The 25,943-nt window shown below is 42.9% G+C and overlaps 1 protein-coding gene across 1 annotated transcript in view; it reads right to left on the bottom strand.

Annotated features, from left to right (window-relative positions):
- rarab (retinoic acid receptor, alpha b) overlaps positions 1–16,569 on the bottom strand; it is a 158,466-nt gene extending 141,897 nt beyond the window's left edge. Inside the window, exon 1 of the mRNA XM_031827206.1 lies at positions 16,320–16,569. The gene's annotated coding sequence lies outside the window, so the exon portion shown is untranslated. The remainder of the gene's footprint in view (positions 1–16,319) is intronic.
- Between the last annotated feature and the right edge of the window lie 9,374 nt (positions 16,570–25,943).

Raw genomic sequence — 25,943 nt, 5'->3', positions numbered from 1 at the left:
GAGAGAGGAAAAAAGGAGAGAGAGAGAAGGAAGGAAGAAGGAGAGAGAGAGAAGAAAAAGGAGGAGAGAGAGAGAGGAAAAAGGAGAGAGAGAGGAAAAGAGAAGGAAGAGAGAGAGAGAGGGAGAAGAGAGAGGGAAAAAGGAGAGAGGAAAAAGGAGGAGACGAGAGAGAGCGAAAAGAAGAGAAAAAGGAGAGAGAGAGAAAGGAGAAGAGAGGGAGGAAAGAGTGGAGAGGGAAAGAGAGGAGAGAGAGGAAAAGGGAAGAGAGAGAGAGAGAGAAGAGAGAGAGAGGAAAAGGAATGAGAAGAGGAAAAGGAGAGAGAAAAAGGAGAGAGAAAAGGGAGAGAGAAAAAGGAGAGAGAGAGAGAAGAGGGCGAGGAGGGAAGAAAGGGAGAGAGGGGAGGAGAGAGGGAGAGAGAGAGAAAATGGGAGAGGAAGGAGAAGAAAAAGGGGAGAGAGAGGAGAGAGAGAGAGGGAGAGAAATGTCTCTACTTAGACATCAAGCTTTCAAGGTTTTGGGATAGACAATGGCCCTACAACTCTCCTCTCTGTCTCTTAATGTCTTTCTTCATTTGTGTTACCTTCAATCTCTCCTTTAACTCATCCATCTCATAGATTTGTTAATCTCCCCCTCCTTTTCCTGCCCCCCCCCCCCCCCCCCCGAGAAAAGCTGCCCGGCGTATCGTGAGCAAAGAGAAACGGGGAGTCAAGTGAGGAAAGGACAGCCTGTGAGCTGACACAGGGTGCATTTTCATTTTAAGTACAGAGAGAATGGGAATCAAGACAGGAGGCAGCTGGCACAGGGTAGATGTAAGTACAGGACGACTCACTCCCCTGCAGGGGACAGGGAAGGGCGGGGGTTAGCTCGTTCCAGGAAAGAGACAATATCATGAGTCGCTGCTTTAATCTGGGACGGCCCTGTGTCTTCATCCAGCATTGGGATCGCATAGATTAATGATGACATAAAAGGGGAACTCAGGACATACGGCGGCGGTACACCATGGACCTATTGTGATAAACTGGTCCCACTAGAAGGGGAGGTGAGTAAAATGTGTGTGTGTGTGTGTGTGTGTGTGTGTGTATGTATGTATGTATGTATGTATGTATGTATATATATATGTGATTGTGCTGGTACACTAAATTAGAGCAGGCTTTTTCTTTTGAATGTCCATATCAAGCTCCAGGTTTCCCAGATCTACCTCAACATCATTAGTGTGAACATGTGACTCATGTAGAGGTAAGACTTACCCCACACACTCTCTCCGGTCTCCGTCGAGCCCCACTGACTGTGTACAATGGCGTACAAACACACTAGCACCAAGGACACATGCATTAACACCAAACACCTACTGCGTGCACACACACACACACACACACACACACACACACACACACACACATCCATTCCAGGCCCGCCAGCAGGCACAAAGACACCATTAACAGCGCCGTTAAATAATGACGAGAACTCGCCCAGCGCTCCCGCTCCGTCACGGGGAGGAGGACGTCGAGAGCGAGAGGAGGAGAAGGCTTGTTTAATTTACTGCGTCCCATCTGTCCCGCGCCACTCCACCTGCCCGTTAGTATGCATGTATGCGAGCACACATTACGACATTAGTCGATAGTAATGGAATCTGTAGAATGGACACACTTCTCTATTTCACATGCAATTTACTTGGCCCTTTTAAAACGCAGGCCAGGCCTGCACGGCTTCAATTACAAATACGTCCGCCGGTATTGAGCACTATTGAGTACTCCAAAGTGTCGCTTGAGCCACAGTGCCTTTAGAAAGTACTGACACCCCTTGACATTGTACAAATTGTGATAAAAGCCTCAATTTGCGTGATTGTGGAATTATGTTTTTAGAAATATTTACAAATTCATTCAAAATGAAAAGCTGTAATGTCTTGGGTCAATAAGAATGACACATTACTGAGTACCACTCTTCAAATGTTCAAGCATAGTGGTGGCTGCATCATGTTATAGGTATGCTTGTAATCGTTAAGGACTGGGGAGTTTTTCAGGATAGAAAAGAAACAGAATGGAGTTAAAAACAGGCAAAATCCTAGAGGAAATCCTGGTTCAGTCTGATTTCCAACAGACACTGGGAGATTAATTGACCATTCAGCAAGACAACGACCCTAAAAACACAAGGCCAAATCTACACTGGAGTTGCTTACCCTAAGTGAATGTTCCTGAGTTGCCGAGTTACAGTTTCGACTTAGATCTGCTTGAAAATCTATGGCAAGACATGAAAATGGTTGTCTAGCCATAATCATCAACCAATTTGACAGAGCTTGAAGAATAAATTGGCAGATGTTGCACAATCCAGGTGTGAAAAGCTCTTAGACTTACCCCGAAAGACACAGCTGTAATCACTGCCAAAGGTGCTTCTACAAATGTATTGACACAGGGGTGTGAATACTTATGTAAATGAGATATTGAAAATGAAATACAGAAATAAAATGAGAGAAAAGTTCTAAAAACAAGTTTCATTATTCTCTTTCATTATAGGATATTCTGTGTAGATGGGTGAGATTTTTTTATATATTTTTTATCCATTTTGAATTCACACAACAAATTGTCTAGGGGTATGAATACTTATTGTCTCACATAGAATCTCCAATGGATGTTTGATAATTCTCACTTCAATTGAATGATCATGCCCGATAAGCAGGTGTTTGGAGGATATATTGTCACGGGTGTTGTTAGGCCCGAGACTTATGTCGATGACAGGTGTTGTGCTGAAAATCTCCCCCCTGCCACAGTTCTCCCCCTTTTCTAATTTCCTTCATTTTGTGGCTAGAGTCAAATACTTTATGTGACACACGTCACACATACTTTCTATAGAACAAACTTCGTCAGGATAGGCAACCGAAATGAATCATTCATGTATGTGTGTTCTATTAAACAGAGGAGTAAAATGTTGGCAAGCAATAAACCTTTCAGAACAACTTTGGCTGAATTATTATCCTTACACTTTTAAATATACTAGTTGAATAAGACATGGGAGATGACGAATTTTGACAAAGAGATTCATTTATAGACTAATACAAAATCAGTAGCCGATTCAGGTACGGGCGACATGGGCAGCCACCCAGGGCGGCATCTTGCCGGGGGGCGGCACGGGGCGCCGCACGGGGCGCCGGAGGCTGAAGTGTGTGGGGGGGGGGGGGGTTCGCCCAGGGAACCATACAAGCTAGAACTGCCACACACACTTGAAACAAATAGCCAAACTGAAAACTGCAGACAAAAATGCTCTCTGCTACGAAGATCAGTGAAATGTAGGCTAAACTGACAACGGAGTGAAGAGCAGAAATTTCAACTAGCAAGCAAGTCCCAGCAATGAAGAATGCAAAGGGAGGGGAGAATTCTGGCAGGGTTGAGGTTTTCAGCACAACACCGGCAAACCGTGACAATATATCCTCCAAACACCGGCTGTGAGGACATTATCACTTTTCTACGACGGGTTACCAACATATTTTAATGAAAAATGTTTTTTTTTTTTTATGAATTTATTCATACCATTTCATCCTTCCACAGGATATAGTCCCAAAACAAATCTAGGGTTGCTACCCAAGCCGGCTGGTCGTTCGTTCTATTGGTTCGGCTGCCAGATACAGAACAAAAAAGACTGAACAACTGAGTTGTGTATCTATGGATGCGACCCAGTCGTTCGTTCTAAATGTTCCATTGCCATACAGGCTGGCAATGTTCTTATCCCTTCCTTGCTTGCTAGCTAGTCAACTACGGCTAATTTACAGTCTCGTCAAACAGTGCAGCCAGAATAAAAAACAGTAGCTGCATTTGTTTAAGCTGTTTTCTAGTGACATTTATTTGGATATATCCATAACAATGAGATAATGAGGCGCGATTTCGCCTGGCTTTGAAAATGTGCTCTCTCGTCAGGACACTGTTGTTCAGAGGAGCTAGCCAGCAACACCGCTAACACAATCACTTCAAACTGAAGCTGGAAAGGCTGCAAGCTAACTGCACTTAATTTCATGTACCTTTTTTCAATTTACATTTCTTCGTATATATCCATAAAAATTATGCCAGCTGATTCATGATTTGACTGGCTGAGAAACGCTACCTGCATCTCTCTCGCCCCGACTCCCAACCCGTTCATTTCAATGGGACAGTTGGAAATTGAATTTGAATATTGAAACAATGTTGCAAATGTCGTAGAGACCGACAGCGAGGTTTATACAAATCTCTGCTGTTGAAAACTAAATTTCAGTCTAAAAGATAAGTGAGATAATGTCTAGATGCTTTTTATAGTGGAGGTCAAGTTTATAACCTCCCCTGGCTGGGCTGATGAGACAGTGGATTGCGCAGTCAGATGGAACAGAGTAAATAGGCATTTCAACGTCGTAGATTTAGCCGGTGGTAACTTGTCGAATAGACACCGGCTGGAATGCGGTTTCAACCAATCAGCATTCAGGATTAGACCCACCAGTTGTATGATGTGTAAACAGACCCACAGTGTAGGGTTGGGTTCTTTTGTAAAGTCCATTCTACAAATCTAGGTTTGTTAAACCCTAGACACAGAGAGATGTAAAGTTATTTCAAACAGGAAGATACCTACGCTCCAGTGAGTCCAGCTCGTCACCGACAGTCACGCCAATGCTATGGCACAAAGTGTGCCCTGTGTTTAGTGGGCCTCGACCACGGGCATTAGTTCATAACACCCACATATATTTCATGTGGTTCACTTCCTGTTTTCATTTGCAGCAAGCCATCACAATTTACATTTGTTTTCATGCCTCTGTTTTTCTATCTAGACTAGAAGAAAATCAAGTAAGATGCCAACTGCTCACGCGTTTGCATGTTCTGGTGCAAAAAAAAAGGATTAAGACAATTGATGATGAAGTTGATATTGGCTCATGAGTTGTTTGGCTGGGAAACCGTTGTCCACCTACATCTTATCCCAAAACATGGACACAATGGACTGACAAAAGAAGCTCGAAGACAAAAATGCTGACTGACAAAGATGCTGACTGACAAAGATGCTGACTGACAAAGATGCTGACTGACAAAGATGCTGACAGAAGTAAATAGACAAAAGGGTGAGAGGTGGACAGACAAACTAACAGAAAGACAGAGAAACAAAATACACACACAGAATATCAGCAAAAGGATCAGATGAGAACATTTAAAAAAGTAGTAGAGAGACAAAGAGCTGGTAGAAATGTAGGCAAGAATAATGAATAATGTCTAGATGGATAAACATAAGCAGTCAGTCAGACAGCTAAGCAAAGGATGCATTCCAACAAATGGAAAGGCAGATACTCAGACAACGGCAGAAAAGAGCGATTGGACAGAGGCAGTGGATTTGTTAACCTCACAAAAATTGGACCACCTAGATCAGATGACAGTTCACTAGCTAGGTTTCCATCCAGTTGGCGACAGATCTTCCAGCGATTATACAAACATCTGCATAAAGAAAATGCGTATTTTCCCACCAGTGGTGGGTTTCCACCAAACTACCTTGTTGCGGATAAAAATCAGTGCGTGATGACGTAGTGCACACAAAATGTAGTTTTTCGTTTAAGTTTTCATGTACCGAATAAAAATCTAAAACTCATGGTTTCCCATCACATTTTCAACTCTACCGATAGTTTTGTCACAAAAACTTGCGTTAAATAGCAAATGTGCCTACTCAGGATTTGGCACGTGCGCTCTAGCCAACAGCGCGCAGATAGACTTGTCTATACTGTAGCCTACTTGATGAGATTATTATGAATAAGAGCGATAATATTTGTATTTATCAAAAACGGCAGTCAAGCATCAATCACCATGTCACCAAAATAAGACCCTCAATATTTATTGGAAAGGAACATCAAGATCACTGGGCACTTTCACCAGCCTGTGAAGTTCATCATTTATTTAATCTGTAGCCTAATAAACTGCATGGTTTACCGAGTCATAGTGGGAGGACCACACACCATATCATCGCGTGACTCCATGTTTACTTCGATATGATGTTTTATTATATCAACATTTGCGCATAAATGCGTTTCCACCACCTCTTCTCGCATAATTCATTTTACCGGCCCCCAAAATATCCCACCATGTCAAATAAAGACATTTTCTTTGGGCATCTAACATTTTACCAAAACTACCCGTTTCCATCACAGCTGTCGTGATTTCTTTTTAATGGTATGACTTTAGTCGCATGAAAACTGGATTGAAACGTGGCGGTGCTCTCACACAAACTGAACCCCAATGCCTTGGGCCAACCGACTAGACTCAAAAGAGCCCCTTTCTCTCCAGTTTACATAATTGTGGAACACAAGGCTAGCTCCACAATAGAGCAGTCACGAATGGAAATGGCCAAGTGTCAAGTCTACCTGGAGCCAAGGCAAAACATCTAAAAGGCTAGAATCTAGATGAAATGTCAAAACAATGGGGTAACAGCCTGATATTCACCAGGTAGTCAATTAGAAATTACTTTAAATAACACATATGGAATCATGTAGTAACCAAAAAAGTGTTCAACAAATCCAAATATATTTTAGATTCTTCAAAGTAGCCTTGATGACAACTTTGCACACTCGTGGCATTCTCTGAACCAGCTTCACCTGGAATTATTTTACAAAGTCTTGAAGGAGTTCCCACATATGCTGAACACTTGTTGTCTGCTTTTACTTTACTCTGCAGTCCAACTCATCCCAAACCATCTCAATTGGGTTGAGGTCGGGTGATTGTGGAGGACAGGTCATCTGATGCAGCACACCATCACTCTCCTTCTTGGTCAAATAGCCCTTACACGGCATGGAGGTGTGTTGGCTCATTGTCTTGTTGAAAAACAAATGATAGTCCCACTAAGCCCAAACCAGATGGGATGGCGTATCGCTGCAGAAAGCTGTGGTGGCCATGCTGTTTTAGTGTGCCTTGAATTCTAAATAAATCACTGACAGTGTCACCAGCAAAGCACCCCCACACCATCACATCACCATGCTTCACAATGGGAACTACACATGGGAGATCATCCGTTCACCTACTCTCTGTCTGACAAAGACACGGTAGTTGGAAACAAAAATCTGAAAGGACAGATTTCCACAGGTCTAATGTCCATTGCTCGTGTTTCTTGGCCCAAGCAAGTCTCTTCTTCTTATAAAAGTGTCCTTTAGTGGGGGTTTCTTTGGTTTTTGCGACTGCACTTGAAGAAACTTTAAAAAGTTTCTTGAAATGTTCCAGATTGACTGACCTTCATATCTTAAAGTAATGATGGACTGTCGTTTCTCTTTGCTTATTTGAGCTGTTCTTGCCGTAATATGGACTTATGGTATTTTACCAAATAGGGCTATCTTCTGTATACCACCCCTACCTTGTCACAACACAAGTGATTGGCTCAAACACATTAAGGAAAGAAATTCCACAAATTAACTTTTAACAAGGCAGACCTGTTAATTGAAATGCATTCCAGGTGACTACCGCATGAAGCTGGTTGAGAGAATGCCAAAAGTGTACAAAGCTGTCATCAAGGCAAAGGGTGGCTACTTTGAAGAATCTCAAATATAAACTATATTTAGATTTTTTTTCAACACTTTTTCAGTTACTACATGATTCCATGTGTTATATCATAGTTTTAATGTCTTCACTATTATTATACAATGTAGAAAATAGTAAAAAAAAAAATCAAACCCTGGAATGAATAGGTGTGTCCAAACCTTTGACTGGTACTGTAGGTTCCTACCATCTCTGGTATCATATGCCAAAACAGGTCCTTGAGCAAAAGAGTAGCCTAACTTCCTGACGTGTGTAGATGGTCTTGAGCTGTTCGCCTTCGAAAAAAAGCATCCAATCAGCATTGACGTCATGCATAGCATATATTGCCTACAGCTTCCTGGGTAAAACCTTCTCAGGGGCGGCAGGCAGAGCCGTGCTATGGATCCTAATTGCTGTCATGGCGGCAGCTCGCAGTGCATCAAATACAGTCGTGCTTCAATACGACTGTGCTGCAATCTTACGAAGGGAGATTCTCATCCTTTTTTACATGTTGCACGATCACCGTTAAATTATGGCATAGGAGATATTTTCTTACGCAAGGGATGTGTAGGCCTAATTCAAGATTACATTTTATATTGTGGTCTACTAGGTATAACGGTTTGATTAATTAGCTGAGTGATTACTTTGATTGGTTTATTGAGCAAGTTAGCGAATGTAGAAAAAAATCTAAGCAACCTTGAATCAAAGCAACCTTTCTCTGCATGTGTGTGCGCATGTAACGGTAGCCTACAGTAAGCCATTGTTGGTGTGTGTGCAACAGCGTCTTCTTGTGTGTACATGTGCATTCCCACATGTACTCACAGCGCAGACGGGACCCTGTCATCACCTGGGTCTCATCTCGTCAGTCAGCATCACACATACAGTGGGAGAGGAGCTTCTAGCTGGCGCTCACTGCTGCCAGGGCGGGAACACATTTACAACGGTGCACGTACCAGCTTGCCTCATGATTATCTCTCAATCAGACCGGGCATTCACAAAGGGTCACAGAGTAGGAGTGCTGATCTAGGATCAGTTTCCCCCCTTCAGATCATCATGAATAAGATCACGTTGACGGAGGGACCTGGGGATGCTCACAGAGTTGGACCAACACGAAACGTAGTTTTCTCTCGTTTGCTAATCCAGGGGTTTCTTTACTCTTTGGCAGGCAGTTTTAAAACTAAAGGTTGTAAGGTAGATAGTATCTTACCTACACTATGTGATGCAAGGTGTACTACTTAATTTGTATGATTCATTTATGATACAATTCACAATTTGAATTAGTTTAGTGGTCTTTCTCAGGCAAGCCAACATGTTTTGAGACACCTTTTAAATGAGCCTTACATGATTCACGCTCAATTTTTAAGAAGCTACGTAGCTTGGATTTGGACAACTGAACTTATAATATTCAGCACAGCAATGCATTTGGGCTCTCTGTAACAAACAAAACAAAAGCTTGGCCTCATTTATCATTCAGAGATCTACTATATGGAAATCAAGGAAGTAAAACCCATCATAATAACTGATCAAAGCGTCTGTACACACATAGGCCTTAAAGCAACTGGGCAAAACAGGACATAAATATGTATAGACTGGTCAACAACACACACGCTAACATACACATGGGAACACCAATGTGTGCACATGGGCACTTGTAGCCTATATTTCCGTCTGAAACGCGCGCACACACACCGCCCTGTGCTGCAGATGCCACATCATCTCTGGAACACTCTCACAGGAGTGTTCCTAAATGGCAGGGATGACATCACGGGGCCATGCCTTGATTCAATTGGTCTTGTGATCTCTGCCTGCAAGACTTTGAGATGGCAGTGGAGGCCTGAGCTAATGTCACAAAACCTATTCTAAATCCATGAGCACTGAAATCCAAATGTCATGCAGGTCTCAGGGAGAAAGATAAAATGGAACCGGCAGGAGATTGTTTTGTAGAAGTGCCTCATTCTTCTGACCCAAATCATCTCCCCCTTCACTCTGCTTCGAGATCATTTAAGGTAAAAAAAAACATCCATAAGATTCATTTAAAGACCTATACTCTGTGATCAGTTCATTTTTTTAACGTTTGTAGACTGAAGAGGTGCTTTGAAGAACCCTTTTCAAAAGAGTGGTTTGTTTTTTGACCCAGCAGTGTGCTTGTGAATAAAGGGCGCTCGTGTGTATAATTCAAATTGAGAACATTGGTCAAAAGACGCACTGGAAGCGGGAAGCGAGCGGATGGTTGGAGATGCGACAGACATGAGATGACTTGCAACGCACCGACGTGAAAGGTGAGGGACCCTTAGCATTTTTTAGTATCTTAGCTAGTGTATAAAACAATACATCATGTAATGAACTCTGCTTATCTCTCCCTCTCTAACTTTTAAGCATCAGCTGTCAGAGCAGCTTACAGATCACCGTACCTGTACATAGCCCATCTGTAAATAGCACACCCAACTACCTCATCCCCATAAACACTTCTGTGAGCAGGCCTTTCTAAATCGACCTGGCCCGGGTATCCTGGAAGGACATTGACCTCATCCAGTCAGTTGAGGATGCCTGGTCATTCTTTAAAAGGAACTTCCTCACCATTTTAGATAAGCATGCTCCGTTCAAAAAATGCAGAACTAAGAACAGATACAGCCCTTGGTTCACCCCAGACCTGACTGCCCTCGACCAGCACAAAAACATCCTGTGGCGGACTGCAATAGCATCGAATAGTCCCCGTGATATGCAACTGTTCAGGGAAATCCGGAACCAATACACGCAGTCAGTCAGGAAAGCTAAGGCCAGCTTCTTCAGGCAGAAGTTTGCATCCTGTAGCTCCAACTCCAAAAAGTTCTGGGACACTGTGAAGTCCATGGAGACCAAGAGCACCTCCTCCCAGCTGCCCACTGCACTGAGGCTAGGTAACACGGTCACCACCGATAAATCCATGATTATTGAAAACTTCAATAAGCATTTCTCAACGGCTGGCAATGCCTTCCGCCTGGCTACTCCAACCTCGGCCAACAGCTCTGCCCCCCTCGCAGCTCCTCACCCAAGCCTCTCCAGGTTCTCATTTACTCAAATCCAGATAGCAGATGTTCTGAAAGAGCTGCAAAACCTGGACCCGTACAAATCAGCTGGGCTTGACAATCTGGACCCTCTATTTCTGAAACTATCCGCCACCATTGTCGCAACCCCTATTACCAGCCTGTTCAACCTCTCTTTCATATCGTCTGAGATCCCCAAGGATTGGAAAGCTGCCGCAGTCATCCCCCTCTTCAAAGGGGGAGACACCCTGGACCCAAACTGTTACAGACCCATATCCATCCTGCCCTGCCTATCTAAGGTCTTCGAAAGCCAAGTCAACAAACAGGTCACTGACCATCTCGAATCCCACCGTACCTTCTCCGCTGTGCAATCTGGTTTCCGAGCCGGTCACGGGTGCACCTCAGCCACACTCAAGGTACTAAACGATATCATAATCGCCATCGATAAAAGACAGTACTGTGCAGCCGTCTTCATCGACCTTGCCAAGGTTTTCGACTCTGTCAATCACCATATTCTTATCGGCAGACTCAGTAGCCTCGGTTTTTCGGATGACTGCCTTGCCTGGTTCACCAATTACTTTGCAGACAGAGTTCAGTGTGTCAAATCGGAGGGCATGCTGTCCGGTCCTCTGGCAGGCTCTATGGGGGTGCCACAGGGTTCAATTCTCGGGCCGACTCTTTTCTCTGTATATATCAATGATGTTGCTCTTGCTGCGGGCGACTCCCTGATCCACCTCTACGCAGACGACACCATTCTATATACTTTCGGCCCGTCATTGGACACTGTGCTATCTAACCTCCAAACAAGCTTCAATGCCATACAACACTCCTTCCGTGGCCTCCAACTGCTCTTAAACGCTAGTAAAACCAAATGCATGCTTTTCAACCGATCGCTGCCTGCACCCGCATGCCCGACTAGCATCACCACCCTGGATGGTTCCGACCTGGAATATGTAGACATCTATAAGTACCTAGGTGTCTGGCTAGACTGTAAACTCTCCTTCCAGACTCATATCAAACATCTCCAATCGAAAATCAAATCAAGAGTCGGCTTTCTATTCCGCAACAAAGCCTCCTTCACTCACGCCGCCAAGCTTACCCTAGTAAAACTGACTATCCTACCGATCCTCGACTTCGGCGATGTCATCTACAAAATGGCTTCCAACACCCTACTCAGCAAACTGGATGCAGTCTATCACAGTGCCATCCGTTTTGTCACTAAAGCACCTTATACCACCCACCTCTGCGACTTGTATGCTCTAGTCGGCTGGCCCTCGCTACATATTCGTCACCAGACCCACTGGCTCCAGGTCATCTACAAGTCCATGCTAGGTAAAGCTCCGCCTTATCTCAGTTCACTGGTCACGATGGCAACACCCATCCGTAGCACGCGCTCCAGCAGGTGTATCTCACTGATCATCCCTAAAGCCAACACCTCATTTGGCCGCCTTTCGTTCCAGTACTCTGCTGCCTGTGACTGGAACGAATTGCAAAAATCGCTGAAGTTGGAGACTTTTATCTCCCTCACCAACTTCAAACATCAACTATCTGAGCAGCTAACCGATCGCTGCAGCTGTACATAGTCTATTGGTAAATAGCCCACCCATTTTCACCTACCTCATCCCCATACTGTTTTTATTTATTTACTTTTCTGCTCTTTTGCACACCAATATCTCTACCTGTACATGACCATCTGATCATTTATCACTCCAGCGTTAATCTGCAAAATTGTAATTATTCGCCTACCTCCTCATGCCTTTTGCACACATTGTATATAGACTCCCCCTTTGTTTTCTACTGTGTTATTGACTTGTTAATTGTTTACTCCATGTGTAACTCTGTGTTGTCTGCTCACACTGCTATGCTTTATCTTGGCCAGGTCGCAGTTGCAAATGAGAACTTGTTCTCAACTAGCCTACCTGGTTAAATAAAGGTGAAATAAATAAAATAAATAAAAATATTGTTATTTTTTTGTTGCAGCTCTTTTCCACCCCGGTATCTCTACTTGCACATCATAGTCTGCACATTATCACTCCAGTGTTAATGCTAAATTGTAATGATTTTGCCTCTATTGCCTTACCTCCCTAATCTTACATCATTTGCTTGTTGTTGTTTTTGTTGCACTGCTTTGCTTTATCTTGGCCAGGTCAGAGTTGTAAATGAGAACTTGTTCTCAACTGGCCTACCTGGTTAAATAAAGGTGAAATTATATATATATTTTTTTAAATGTACTCTTTGTTTTTCATCAGCTAGGAAAGCCAAAGGCTGTAGCCTAATGTTAGCTGGGAGTTACGTTTTAGCTAGTTAGAGTCAATATTGAGAAATGTTAGTCCTAATTTAAACCTATGATATTTAAACCCCATCTCCATCCATCCTCTTCCAGTCTCTGTCTTAACCTGCCCAGTTAAGTTAGTAGAGTTTGGGTGCTGTGAGAAAACTCAGCCTCCACAAAACAGGTCACACACACACACACACACACACACACACACACACACAGGGCCCAATCTAGGTTGTTCAACTTGACAAAAAAAATAAAAAACATTACATGTGATATCAACAACTTATGTTGAATGTGTCAAATTTACAGACATCAAAACTATGAAATAATACATATGGAATCATGTAGTAACCCCCAAAAAGTGTTAAACAAATCAAAACCTATTTTATATACGTAGCCACCCTTTGCCTTGATGGCAGCTTTGCACACTCTTGTCATGTTGATTGAAATGCATTCCAGGTGACTACCTAATGAAGCTGGTTGAGAGAATTCCAAGAGCGTGCAAAGCTGTCATCAAGGCAAAGAGTGGCTACTTTGAAGAATCTCAAATATAAAATATATTTAGATTTGTTTAACCATTTTTTGGTTACAACATGATTCCATGTGTGTTATTTCATAGTTTTGATGTCTTCACTATTATTCTACAATGTAGAAAATAGTACAAAATAAAGAAACCCTGGAGGTCCACATTTTTGACTGGTACTGTATGTCTTTCTGGCTGGTGTGTCGGGGTGTCCTGCTTTGATAGAGAAACTCAACCTCAGCAAATAGGTAAGACCCACACAGACACAGATGACCCAATCTAGGTTGTTAAACGTATAACCCAGGATACTGAGTTGTAAACTTGACAAAAAGATTTCAACCCATGGTACACTTTCTCTCTTTCCATCCTCCTCCCTTTAGTGCCTGTCTCAGCCCTTGTCCAGTTAAGTGGTGGAGAGTTCGGGAGCAGTGATAGAGAAATATGTCAACCTCCACAAACAGGTAACACACACACACACGACCCAATGTAGGTTATGTTCAACTTGACAAAAAGAAGAATAAATTAAACAGATCAGATAGATAGATGCATTTGATATTGAACACTCATGTTGCCTATGTTGAGTTTGTTTCGAATGAATGTCTTTCAGGTTGGAGTATTGGGGCGGCCCGTTCGGGCTTGTGCATTTCAGACCAACGCAAGACCATGTTTAAAGTTCACTAAGGATCTACCAACGTTTTAGCCTCTACAAAGTCTCATGATGTATTTGCATTGTGATTATAGTGTTCTGTGATTTTCCTTTGTCTATTCCAATACTCACTGACTGGTGAATCAATGTATTTACAGTGTGATTGTGTGTTCTGTTCCTCCATACTGTCTTGTCATAATCACTGCAGCTGATAGCACATACTGAACTTATCCTTAATAATCAACGCCATCAATCAATGCCATTTGTATTCCAAACAGAATTGTTAGTCTAAAAGTATACATGGGATGTGTGCACAGCGCTCATTCAGAAGTACTCCTCGTTGAGAGACCACACGGGGAAGAAATATGTAATAATTGTTCAATTTTCCTACTCACATTAATTCACACACTAATAACCTTTTTGTTTTACACCTATCCAGACCATAATGTGCTGGCTTGGATATTTTCTTCTGACGTTGTTTATTCCATCACATTTCCAGCAGCATAGCGAGACAATCGCTAGTTACTTAATTGACTAAGTCTGCTCCTATGACCTCGGTCCCAATCATTTACAGTTTTTAATTTGCATCCCTTTTAGAGTATGCAGCTGTTCTAATTCTTGAGGCACCTTTAGGGGTTCCACCGGTGTTGCAATCTGAGGAACCCCTAAAAGTACTTCCAGGAACCGTGTCTTTTTACAGTGTCGAATGAACACAAAAAAAAGTAAGCTCTTAAAACACACTCAGTAGTTGACATACGAACGTAATGTTGTGTAACTTCCCAGAATTAATTGACTCGCAGTGGGGGTATAGAATAATTAGGCTAAATTCTATAATATAAAAAAGGTAAAATGTCCCAAATCCCATAGTCGCAGGAAGATGTTTGGGGGTTGGGGGGGTGCTGCACATTTTTTTGTCAAAGGGGGGATGCACTACTGCCAAGTCCTACAGCCTAGTCAACCCATCATACATATTGACAGGTAGATAAAAACCTACCCGACACAAGTAGGCTGTATCAGGCAGCCTAACGCTTAAATCACGCGATAGTCCAGCGCCCTATTGTGACATAGCTACTCGTTGGAGAAATTGCTTGAGCTGCGCTGAGAATTCAAAGAGTATTAAAAGCAAACAGTCCAATATTCTAGAACACTGCTGTGCATATGCATACAAGTTTAGGACTATGATGAACCCTTTATGCCGCATTCGTAACCAAGTGGGAAGTGGAAATTTACCACATACGACTGGGAAAAATCCATTTGAAAAGCCTCCAACTGGTAATTACTAGTGGGAAACCCCTCTATCATCCAGAGTTCTCACATGCTCTGACGTCACCTACTAAGGCAATTACCTTGATAACAGCATTCTCTGCAGTCAAATGCAACAAAATATTATTCAGAAAAAGCTATCTATTAATATGGTATTTTTGAACACTATAATTCCTTTGCAAGCATAATAGCTGTACTTTTAATTTAGAGTTTATGCAGTTTGTTGGCCATTAGCCAATCTGCTCTTATCAATAAGTTCAAAGCACATGAATACATCCAACTGGTATTTACCACTTCACAATGTAGTAAATTCCCACCTCCCACTTTATGAAAGCAGCAAAACCCACAGACCATTATAATTGTTGGAGGTGTGGGAGTACGCAAATTAGGATTGCGGGTTTGATATGCTGTGGAGGATGTCTAGTAGGTTGGACCAGTGTCACATCATGGCCAACACGGAAATATTACAAATCTGATCAACCTCACACATGTGAGAACTTTGTGAATGGACGCCCAGGCGGTCATTGTTTTGTTTTTTAACAGTTTTTTTTTTAAACGCGGACAAACGTGCGTGTGGATGTCACCACAAGCCAGGCGTTGACAGTGACATTTTTTTTTAGAACTGTTTTGAGTGGCAGCCCAGCATTCAATGTGACAACTAAACATTCAAAAATGTTTTTAAAGCTTTAAATCGATACATTTTGAAAGGAAATTGCACACAAAAAATCCTATAGACAGGTGTTGGCTGAACAAGCGCACTATGCAATGATTCCATCTATGGACAACGCTCGTTACATTGTAGCGGCAACCTATATAACTGTCAAGGCTCGCAACAAATGACATTTTGACAGTTCACATAATGGCGGGATGTGGCTTGCTAAAGCTTCGGTTTGATATTTCTGCACAACAGAAAAGGAAAGCACAAAGATTGAAACACCACATTCAGCTCTCTCCTCCAACTAATAGCCTACTAGACAGATTTAAGTGGGTATCATCTGTTCGATTCATGGAGAGGCTTCTCCCGAATCTAGTCTACCTGTCACACGTCCGATACAATCTCATTGTCAGTAGCCGAAATAAAAAGCCAGTCAATACCTGTTGACTCCTCCTACCGACGTGTTGGTTGGTGGAAGTCCGAACCGAGCCCGGGGATGTTTTGTCCGAAGTCGTTTCTCCGTCGTATGACGAGGAGTGGAACGTTACAGTAAGGTCTGCTTTGTCAGACAGTGCGAGTCTGACAAGAGCTCTGCGAGTTTTCGGCAAAGAAACGGGTTTTCACGGTGCCGCGCAAGTTGATGCAAGGCTTTAGAGAGCAGCAGCCATTGCGGTCACGTGCATTTTCGGAAACGCAACACTGGCCAGCCTACAGAAGTACACTCCCTCTTTTCATATCTACCATGTCAATTATGTAATCTACTGCAGGGTTTCGCAAAATCAGTCCTGCCCGCCTCCCTGTGCACATTTTGGGCTTCTGCCCTAGCACTACACAGCTATTCAAAAAAATCTAAGCATGATGATGAGTTGGTTATATGAATCAGCTGTACTGTACATCAAAACTCCAGCCTACTAAGAAGCCTGCTGTTGCTCTTCTAACTATGACTTTGGAAGCGCTATATGAGCAACACAATGAAGTGAACATGTATCAAATATGTATTATGTTCCTTTCATAGTCAAATGAATGCATTACATGTTTTGAATATAAATGTGGCATCAATGTCAGTATCTATCTTGGATTGGTTTAATTCTTTATTTCTAATGTGGGCATCAATAATGAATCCTGTCTATGTCAACTGTCCATGAACCAAATTCTTAAGTGTACACTCTAAGGGCTCTTTCACATATCACTCACTGTATGATCCTGGAGTATTTGGAACCATAATCTGCACTATAAAGCATGTGTGAAACACAAACAAACCATGGCTGAAACCAATCCTGGATCTGCGTGAGTAGCAGGTCCAGATCATGCACAACCACAGTACCAGGTTTTGTGACGAACCAGCACGAGTCGCATGATTTTATTTAACCTTTATTTAACTAGGCAAGTCTGTTAAGAACAAATTCTTATTTACAATGATGGCCTACACCGGCCAAACCCGGACGAAGCTGGGCCATTTGTGTGCCGCCCTATGGGACTCCCAATAACGGCCAGTTGCGATACAGCATGGCATTGAACCATGGTGTCTGTAGTGATGCCTCAAGCACAGAAATGCAGTGTCTTAGAACGCTGTGCCACTTGGGAGCCTCCAAATCTCTGACCCAACCCATTTTAAGGGGCCACGCTACAGTATTCCTGCTAGAAGTCTCTCTCTCCTTCATTCTTTCCCCCAAAATTGTATCTTTCGAAGAGGCTTTCATAGATGATTCCTCTGACGCTCATCCTGGCTAGTGTCCTCCCCTCTCTCCTGGCCTCGCCTGGTCTCCCTCTCCTCTTTTTATGGCAGACTGTAGTGGGCTACCCTCCAGGGCTATTCCTGGGATGGACGTGAGCGCAACGGGTCCGTCCAGTCCACACATGCTACTGCCAGACAGGGTGGGCCATAGGCCATAAATGTGCCCCTCCTAAGCCAGGCATCCCTGGCTGGGTGTCCTCTCTCATCTCTCTCTTCTCTCCTCCCCCTTTGCCAAGATGTATGAGGGGAGAGACAGCTGCTTGGAGACTGCCAGGACCTTTTATCCACACAGCACTATGGCCTGGCTGGCCGGCGATGTTTCCAGGGAGAGTGTCTTCAGACCTGGGTACAAATACTATTTTAAATGTCAAATGCTTTGAGCCTGGAGTGTCAGGTGGGTGGCGTTTGCACTTTGGGGACTTTTCTGTTGGTTGCATCACACCAGGCAAGCTCAAACAAGCATGATTTTCAAATAGTATTTGAACCCAGTTCTAGTGGATCCAGAGTGTGTGTTTGTGTCTCCTGGGACAGGAAACTGAGCATCCCAGGGCAGAAAGGTTTATGGGCCATGGAGACGGAACTAGCAGATGGGTGTCTTTGCCTGGTATAAGCCTTCCTCTGCTTAGTGTGTCTGGGACTGCAGGAACACAGGCTTGAGCACAGATGTGGCCGTAAGCAAGTGCATGTGTATTTGTGCTTATTTGTGTGTGTGTGTGTGTTTATTTATGTGTGTGTGTGTATAAAGTAAATCAAATCAAAATCAAATGTAATATTGGTCTCATACACAGATTTCCAGGTGTTATAGCAGGAGCAGTAGAATGTCTCGCAAATACACAAATAATCTAAAAACCTAAACAAGAAATCAAGAAATGACAGAACGGGTCCAATTAACAATCCAGAATAGATATGTTAAGAGTGAGCATGTGTCAGAATCCAAGATTGTAAATACAAGGTGTGTATAGACAGTATATCATTTGGAAATCAAATGATATGTACAGTTGTAGGTGTACATTAGGATTGTGTCTAGAGAAAGTCTACACCCCCCTTGGAATTCTTCACATTTTTATTGTGTTACAAAGTGGGATTCAAATGGATTTCATTGTCATTCTTTTGTCAGCAATCTACGCAAAATACTCTGTAATGTCAAAGTGGAAGAATCTTTTTTAAATGATTGTTATTAATGAAAAAAATGAAAACACTAGTACACCTTGATGTAGATATGTTTTCACCCACTGAGTCAATGCATGTTTGAAGCACCTTTGGCAGTGATTACATCTGTTAGTCTTCTTGGGTAAGTCTCATAAGAGCGTTGCACACCTGTATTATGCAATATTTGCCCATTATTCTTTTCAACACTCTTCAAGCTCTGTCAAGGTGTTGTGGATCATGGCTAGACAGAAATGTCCAAGTATTGCCATAGATTTTCAAGCAGATTTAAGTCAAAATTGTAATTTGGCCATTCAGGAACATTTACTGTCTTCTTGGTAACCAACTCCAGTGTAGATTTGACTTGGTGTTTTAGTCCTGCTTAAAAGGTGAATTCCTCTCCCAGTGTCAGGTGTAAAGTGTCAGGTGTAAACCTGAAGCAGGTTTCCCTCTAGGATTTTGCCTGTGCTTAGCTACATCCCATTTCTTTTCATCATGAAAAACTTCCCAGTCTTTGCCGATATTGTCACGCCCTGACCTTAGAGAGACGTTTTATTTCTCTATTTGGTAGGGTGTGATGTAAGGTGGGCATTCTATGTTTTGTTTTTTATGTTTCTCTATTTCTATGTGTTGGCCGGGTATGTTTCTCAATCAGGGACAGCTGTCTGTCATTGTCTCTGATTGGGAATCATACTTAGGTAGCCCTTTTCCCCTCCTTTCAGTGTGGGTAGTTGACTTTTGTTAGTGGCACTATAGCCCTGTAAGCGTCACGGTTGTTTGTTTCTTTGTTTGTTGGTGACATTTTAAATAAAAGGAAAACGTACGCTCCCCACGCTGCACTTTGGTCCACTTCTTTCGATGGCCGTGACAGATATCAAGTATGCCCATACCATGATGCAGCCACCACTATACTTGAAAATAAGGAGGCAATTACTCAGTGATGTGTTGGATTTTCCCCAAACATAAGCCTTTGCATTTAGGTCAAAAAGTATATTCCTTTGCTGTGGTTTTTTTGCCCTTTTACTTTAGTGCCTTTTTGCTAACATATGTGTGTTTTGGAATATTTTTTATTATGTATATAACATTTTGTATTCTTCTTTTCACTCTGTCATTTAGGTCATTTTTGTGGAGTCACTACAATGTTGTTGATCCATCCTCAGTTTTCTCCCATAACAGACATTGAGATGTTTTAAAATCACCAATGGCCTCATGGCGACATCCCTAAGCAGTTTCCTTCCAGCCCTGCAGCTCAGTTCAGAAGGACGACTGCATCTTTGAATGTATAAAACAATACGTATTCAGACACTTTGCTCAGATGCTACAATCTGGGCACACCTGTATTTGGGGAGTTTCTGCCATTCTTCTCTGCAGATCCTCTCAAGCTCTGTCAGGTTGGATGGGTAGCACCACTGCACACCTATTTTCATGTCTCTCCAAAGATGTTTGATCGGGTTCAAGTCCGGGCTCTGGCTGGGCCACTCAAGGACATTCAGAGACTTGTCCCAAAGCCACTCCTACTATGTCTTTGCTGTGTGCTTACGCTTGTTGTCCTGTTGGAAGGTGAACCTACACCTGAGTCTGAGGTCCTGAGCGCTCTGGAGCAGGTTTTCATCAAGGAACTCTCAACTTTCCCTCAATCCTGACTAGACACCCAGTCCCTGCAGCTGAAAAACATCCCCATAGCATGATGCTGCCACCACCATGCTTCACCATAGAGATGTTGCCAGGTTTCTTTCAGACTTGACACTTGGCATTCATGCCGAAGAGTTTAATCTTGGTTTCATCAAACCAGAGAATCTTGTTTCCTATGGTCTGAGAGTCCTTTAGTTGCCTTTTGGAAAACTCCAAGTGGGCTGTCATGTGCATTTTACTGAAGAGTTGCTTCCGTCTGGCCACTCTACCATAAAGGCCTGATTGGTGGAGTGCTGCAGAGATGGTTGGTCTTCTGGAAGGTTCTCCCATCGCCACAGAGGAACTCTGGAGCGCTGTCAGAATGACCATCAGGTTCCTGGTCCCCTGCCTGACAAAGGCCCTTCTCCTCCGATTGCTCAGTTTGGCTGGGCGGCCAGCTCTAGGTAGAGTCTTGGTGCTTCCAAACTTCTTCCATTTAAGAATGATGTTCTTGGGGACTTTCAACGCTGCAGACATTTTTTGGTACCCTTCCCAAGATCCGCGACTTGACACACAATTCCTTTGACCTTATGGCTTGGTTTTTGCTCTGACATGCACTGTCACCTTATTTAGACAGGTGAGTGCCTTTCCAAATCATGTCCAATCAACTGAATTTACCACAGATGGACTATAATCAAGTTGTTGAAACATCTCAAGGATGATCAATGGAAACAGGATGCACCTGAGCTCAATTTCGAGTCTCATAGCAAAGGGTCTGAATACTTATGTAAATAAGGTATTGATTGTAAATATAAATAAGATTGATGAGGATTTTTCTTTATTACATCAATTTTAGAATAAGACTGTAACAAAGGGCCTCCCGAGTGGCGCGGCGGTGCACATTTGGCCCAGAGTCGTCCGGGTTAGGGGAGGATTTGGAAGGCTGGGATGTCCTTGTCCCATCGCGCTCTTAGTGACTCCCTTGAGGTGGGCCGGGTGCATGCACGCTGATTTCGGTTTCGATTACGGCTTCCTGGTTAAGCGAGCAGTGTGTCAAGAAGCAGTGCGGCTTGGCAGGGTCATGTTTCGGAGGACGCATGGTTCTTGACCTTCGCCTCTCCCGAGTCCATACAGGAGTTGCAGAGATGGGACAAGACTGTAACTACCAATTGGATATCACAGGGTAAAATATATATATATATATATATATATATATATATATATTTAATCCATTTTAGAATAAGGCTGTAACATAACAATATGTGGAAAAATAAAAGGGATCTGAATACTTTCCGAATGCACTGTATGCATAAGGGTAAGGTAACTAGGCATCAGATATAAGACAAACAGAGTAGAGCAGCTAAGATGTGAGTGGGTGTGCGTGTGTAGTGTCAGTATAAATGTATGTGCATATTATGTTTGAGTGAGGATACAAGGTTAACTCAGCTCATCCGTGTAGCTATTTTGTTAGCTATTGATCAGTAGTATTGCTTGGGGATAGAATCTGTTCAAGAGCCTGTTGGTGCCAGACTTGAGGCACCGGTATCGCTTGTTGTGTGGAAGCAGAGCTAATAGTCTATAGCTTTGGTGGTTGGAGTTATTATGTGATTTTTTAAGCCACATTATACTTCTGAACTAATTTAGCCTTGCCTAAACAAATACTTATGCAACGACTCTACCGTATTTTAGTTATTCAATTGTTATTCGTTTGTAAAAAAAAAAAGTGTCAAATTTTCAATTCACTTTGACCTCACACTCAACGTCAACAAAACAAAGGAGATGATTGTGGACTTCAGGAAACAGCAGAGGGAGCACCCCCCTATCCACATCGACGGGACAGTAGTGGAGAGGGTAGTAAGTTTTAAGTTCATCGGCGTACACATCACGGACAAACTGAATTGGTCCACCCACACAGACAGCGTTGTGAAGAAGGCACAGCAGCGCCTCTTCAACCTCAGGAGGCTGAAGAAATTCAGCTTATCACCAAAAGCCCTCACAAACTTCTACAGATGCACAATCGAGAGCATCCTGTTGGGCTGTATCACCGCCTGGTACGGCAACTGCTCCGCCTCTGGCTCTCCAGAGGGTAGTGAGGTCTGCACAACGCATCACCGGGGGCAAACTACCTGCCCTCCAGGACACCTACACCACCCGATGTCACAGGAAGGCCATAAAGATCATCAAGGACAATAACCACCCGAGCCACTGCCTGTTCACCCCGCTATCATCCAGAAGGCGAGGTCAGTACAGGTGCATCAAAGCTGGGACCGAGAGACTGAAAAACAGCTTCTATCTCAAGGTCATCAGACTGTTAAACAGCCACCACTAACATTGAGTGGCTGCTGCCAACATACTGACTCAACTCCAGCCAATTTAATAATGGAAATTGATGTAAACAATGTATCACTAGCCACTTTAAACAATGCCACTTAATATAATGTTTACATACCCTACATTACTCATCTCATATTTATATACTGTACTCTATATCATCTACTGCATCTTGCCATCTTTATGTAATACATGTATCACTAGCCACTTTAAACTATGCCACTTTATGTTTATATACCCTACATTACTCATCCCATATGTATATACTATAGTCTATACCATCTACTGCATCTTGCCATCTTTATGTAATACATGTATAACTAGCCACTTTAAACTATGCCACTTTATGTTTATATACCCTACATTACTCATCCCATATATATATACTATACTCTATACCATCTACTGCATCTTGCCTATGCCGTTCTGTACCATCACTCATTCATATATCCTTATGTACATGTTCTTTATCCCTTTACATTTGTGTGTATAAGGTAGTAGTTGTGGAATTGTTAGGTTAGATTACTCGTTGGTTATTACTGCATTGTTGGAACTAGAAGCACAATCATTTCGCTACACTCGCATTATCATCTGCTAACCATGTGTATGTGACAATAAAATCTGATTTGATTTGATTTGACATTATGGAGTATTTTGTGTAGATTATTGACAAAGAAAATGACAATTAAATCTATTTCAATCCCACTTTGTAACGCAACAAAATATGTACAAAGTTCTAGGGGGGTCTAGACTTTCTATGGGCACTGCATTTACATTGTACATGTGCATAGGGGTTTTTCAGCAGTGTTCTGTGAAGAATGCATACACATGTATGTACAGATATTGTATATTTATTTGTGTGTGTGTGTGTGTTTAAGCGGACATGTATGTTCGTGTGTGTGCAAAACGGGTGTTTTTAAAATGCATGCACTTTATGCATATTGTTACAATATTTGACTACACAATGTATGTACACATTCTTAGGAGCACCTTCCTAATATTGAGTTGCACACCCTTTTGCCATCAGAACAGCCTCCACAGGGATGCCAGCCCATGTTGACTCCAATTATTCCCACAGTTGTGTCAAGTTGGCCGGATGTCCTTTGGGTGGTGGACCATTCTTGATACACACGGGAAACTGTTTGTGCATGAAAAACCCAGCTGTATTGCAGTTCTTGACACACTCAAACCAGTGCGCCTGGCACCTACTACCATACCCAGTTCAAAGGCACTTAAATATTTTGTCTTGCCCATTCACCCTCTGAATGGCACACATTCACAATCCACGTCTCACTTGTCTCAAGACTTAAAAATCCTTCTTTAACCCGTCTCTTCCCCTTCATCTACATTGATTGAAGTGGATTTAACAAGTGACATCAATAAGGGATCATAGGTTTCACCTGGATTCACCCGGTCAGTCTATGTCATGGAAAGAGCAGTTTTGTACACTTAGTGTATGTGCATAAACTGTCTGTATTGTGTGGAGTTTGTATGAGAAATGTGTGTGTGAGTGTGAGTGTGTGCTGCTGCGCCTCTATTCATGTGTGTTTGTGAAAGGTCACCTCACTTGGCCTTAGGAAATAACAGGCTGGTCGAGATCATATCTGCTTTTGGGGGGGGGGAAACAGTTATAGCTTAGACCCCCCCTCTGAAGTGGGAAACCACAAAAAAATAAAACAGAGTTGCAAATCTTCCCCCCTCTCACTGCTTCTCTGTCTCACACACGCAAGCACGACACACACGCACGCACACACACACAAACACACATAAAAGCCAGAGACCATTATGCCATTTCATTTTCTTTAACACACGTTGGGAAAGATAAATAATTTTTCCAGCAGTCCTGGACAGCGCAACACAGTGCAAGCCGCCTGGTGGGGTTGAGCCCATCTGAAGCATGTGGTAAGCCATGTGGAATGTTTCAAATCACTCCCAGATGTGGAAGCTAGCGCTGACACATTTAACCCCTTAGCTCCACACTCAATGGCACCCTATGCCCTATTTAGTGCATTACTTTTGACCAGGGCCCATACTACTTTTGATCAGAGCCCTATATGCCCTGGTAAAAAGTAATGCACTTAATAGGGTGCTATTTGGGACGGCAGAGTCAGAGAAGCTGCTTCAGTGAGGGGAAGAGGGGAAGTTTGTGGGAGATTTGGAGGGAAGCATGTGGGTCTTTTTCTCTTTTTTCCTTTTATCGTTCTGTCTTTGTCTCCCTCCCTCTCTCTTGTCAGCTGAACGAGAAAAGGTGAGGTGTGTCTGGAGTTGGTGTGTGTGTGTGTGTGTGTGTGTGTGTGTGTGTGTGTGTGTGTGTGTGTGTGTGTGGTGTTCCATGTGCACTTCAGAGAGAGAGGGCCATGGAGGAACTGTGTCTCTTTCCACCTCTTTCCACCTGACTGGACATCATACCTCAGAGTGAACCAGACCTGAAGAAAGAAAGAGAGAGAGAGAGAGAGAGAGAGAGAGAGAGAGAGAGAGAGAGAGAGAGAGAGAGAGAGAGAGAGAGAGAGAGAGAGAGAGAGAGAGAGAGAGAGAGAGAGAGAGAGAGAGAGAGAGAGAGAGAGAGAGAGAGAGAGAGAGAGAGAGAGAGAGAGAGAGAGAGAGAGAGAGAGAGAGAGAGAGAGAGAGAGAGAGAGAGAGAGTGAGAGAGAGAGAGGGAGAAGGTTTATCGATACAGACTGTACCTTTCCACAACCTGAACAAGAACATGTAATTCTCTATTCAGCCTCACTGACCTTGTGGACTATTTCTGTTTACTTGGCATAACCATAGCATGTAGGTTCACACACCTCCTCGTTAGCTGCCATTGGTTGCCACATGTTGCAATTACGGTAGTGATGCAAATACTGCAAAAGTATGAGAGAAATTAGTGAAACTAAATGTACTGACTAATTGTAGCCCTCAGTCTCTTCAGTAGTAGGCAAGGAATTAAGCACCTGTCAATAGCTTGTAAAGCGAGGAAATGATAATAATAATAATAATAAAATATATAGCTGCGATTAACGGGGGGTTCACAGGATGACAGAAAGGATACAAGATCAGTTGGATAACAAAGCAAAACAAAGATAGGTCCTTACATGATAGAACTATCTTCCATTACGTACGATCAGTAAAACCCTTACCGTTTATCTCTCAATGCTACAAGGACGACGCAAGAGAAGTTGTCTAAATGCAGCAGGTAATTACTCTTAAAGTCACTACTTAACGTAATGATTAACACATTTTTGGGGTCAATTTGACA

Source organism: Oncorhynchus kisutch, linkage group LG6 (genome assembly GCF_002021735.2).
Source record: "Oncorhynchus kisutch isolate 150728-3 linkage group LG6, Okis_V2, whole genome shotgun sequence".
Classification (NCBI taxonomy): domain Eukaryota; kingdom Metazoa; phylum Chordata; class Actinopteri; order Salmoniformes; family Salmonidae; genus Oncorhynchus; species Oncorhynchus kisutch.
Note: the sequence above shows the minus strand (reverse complement) of the source record. Positions and strands in the feature narration are given on the sequence as shown.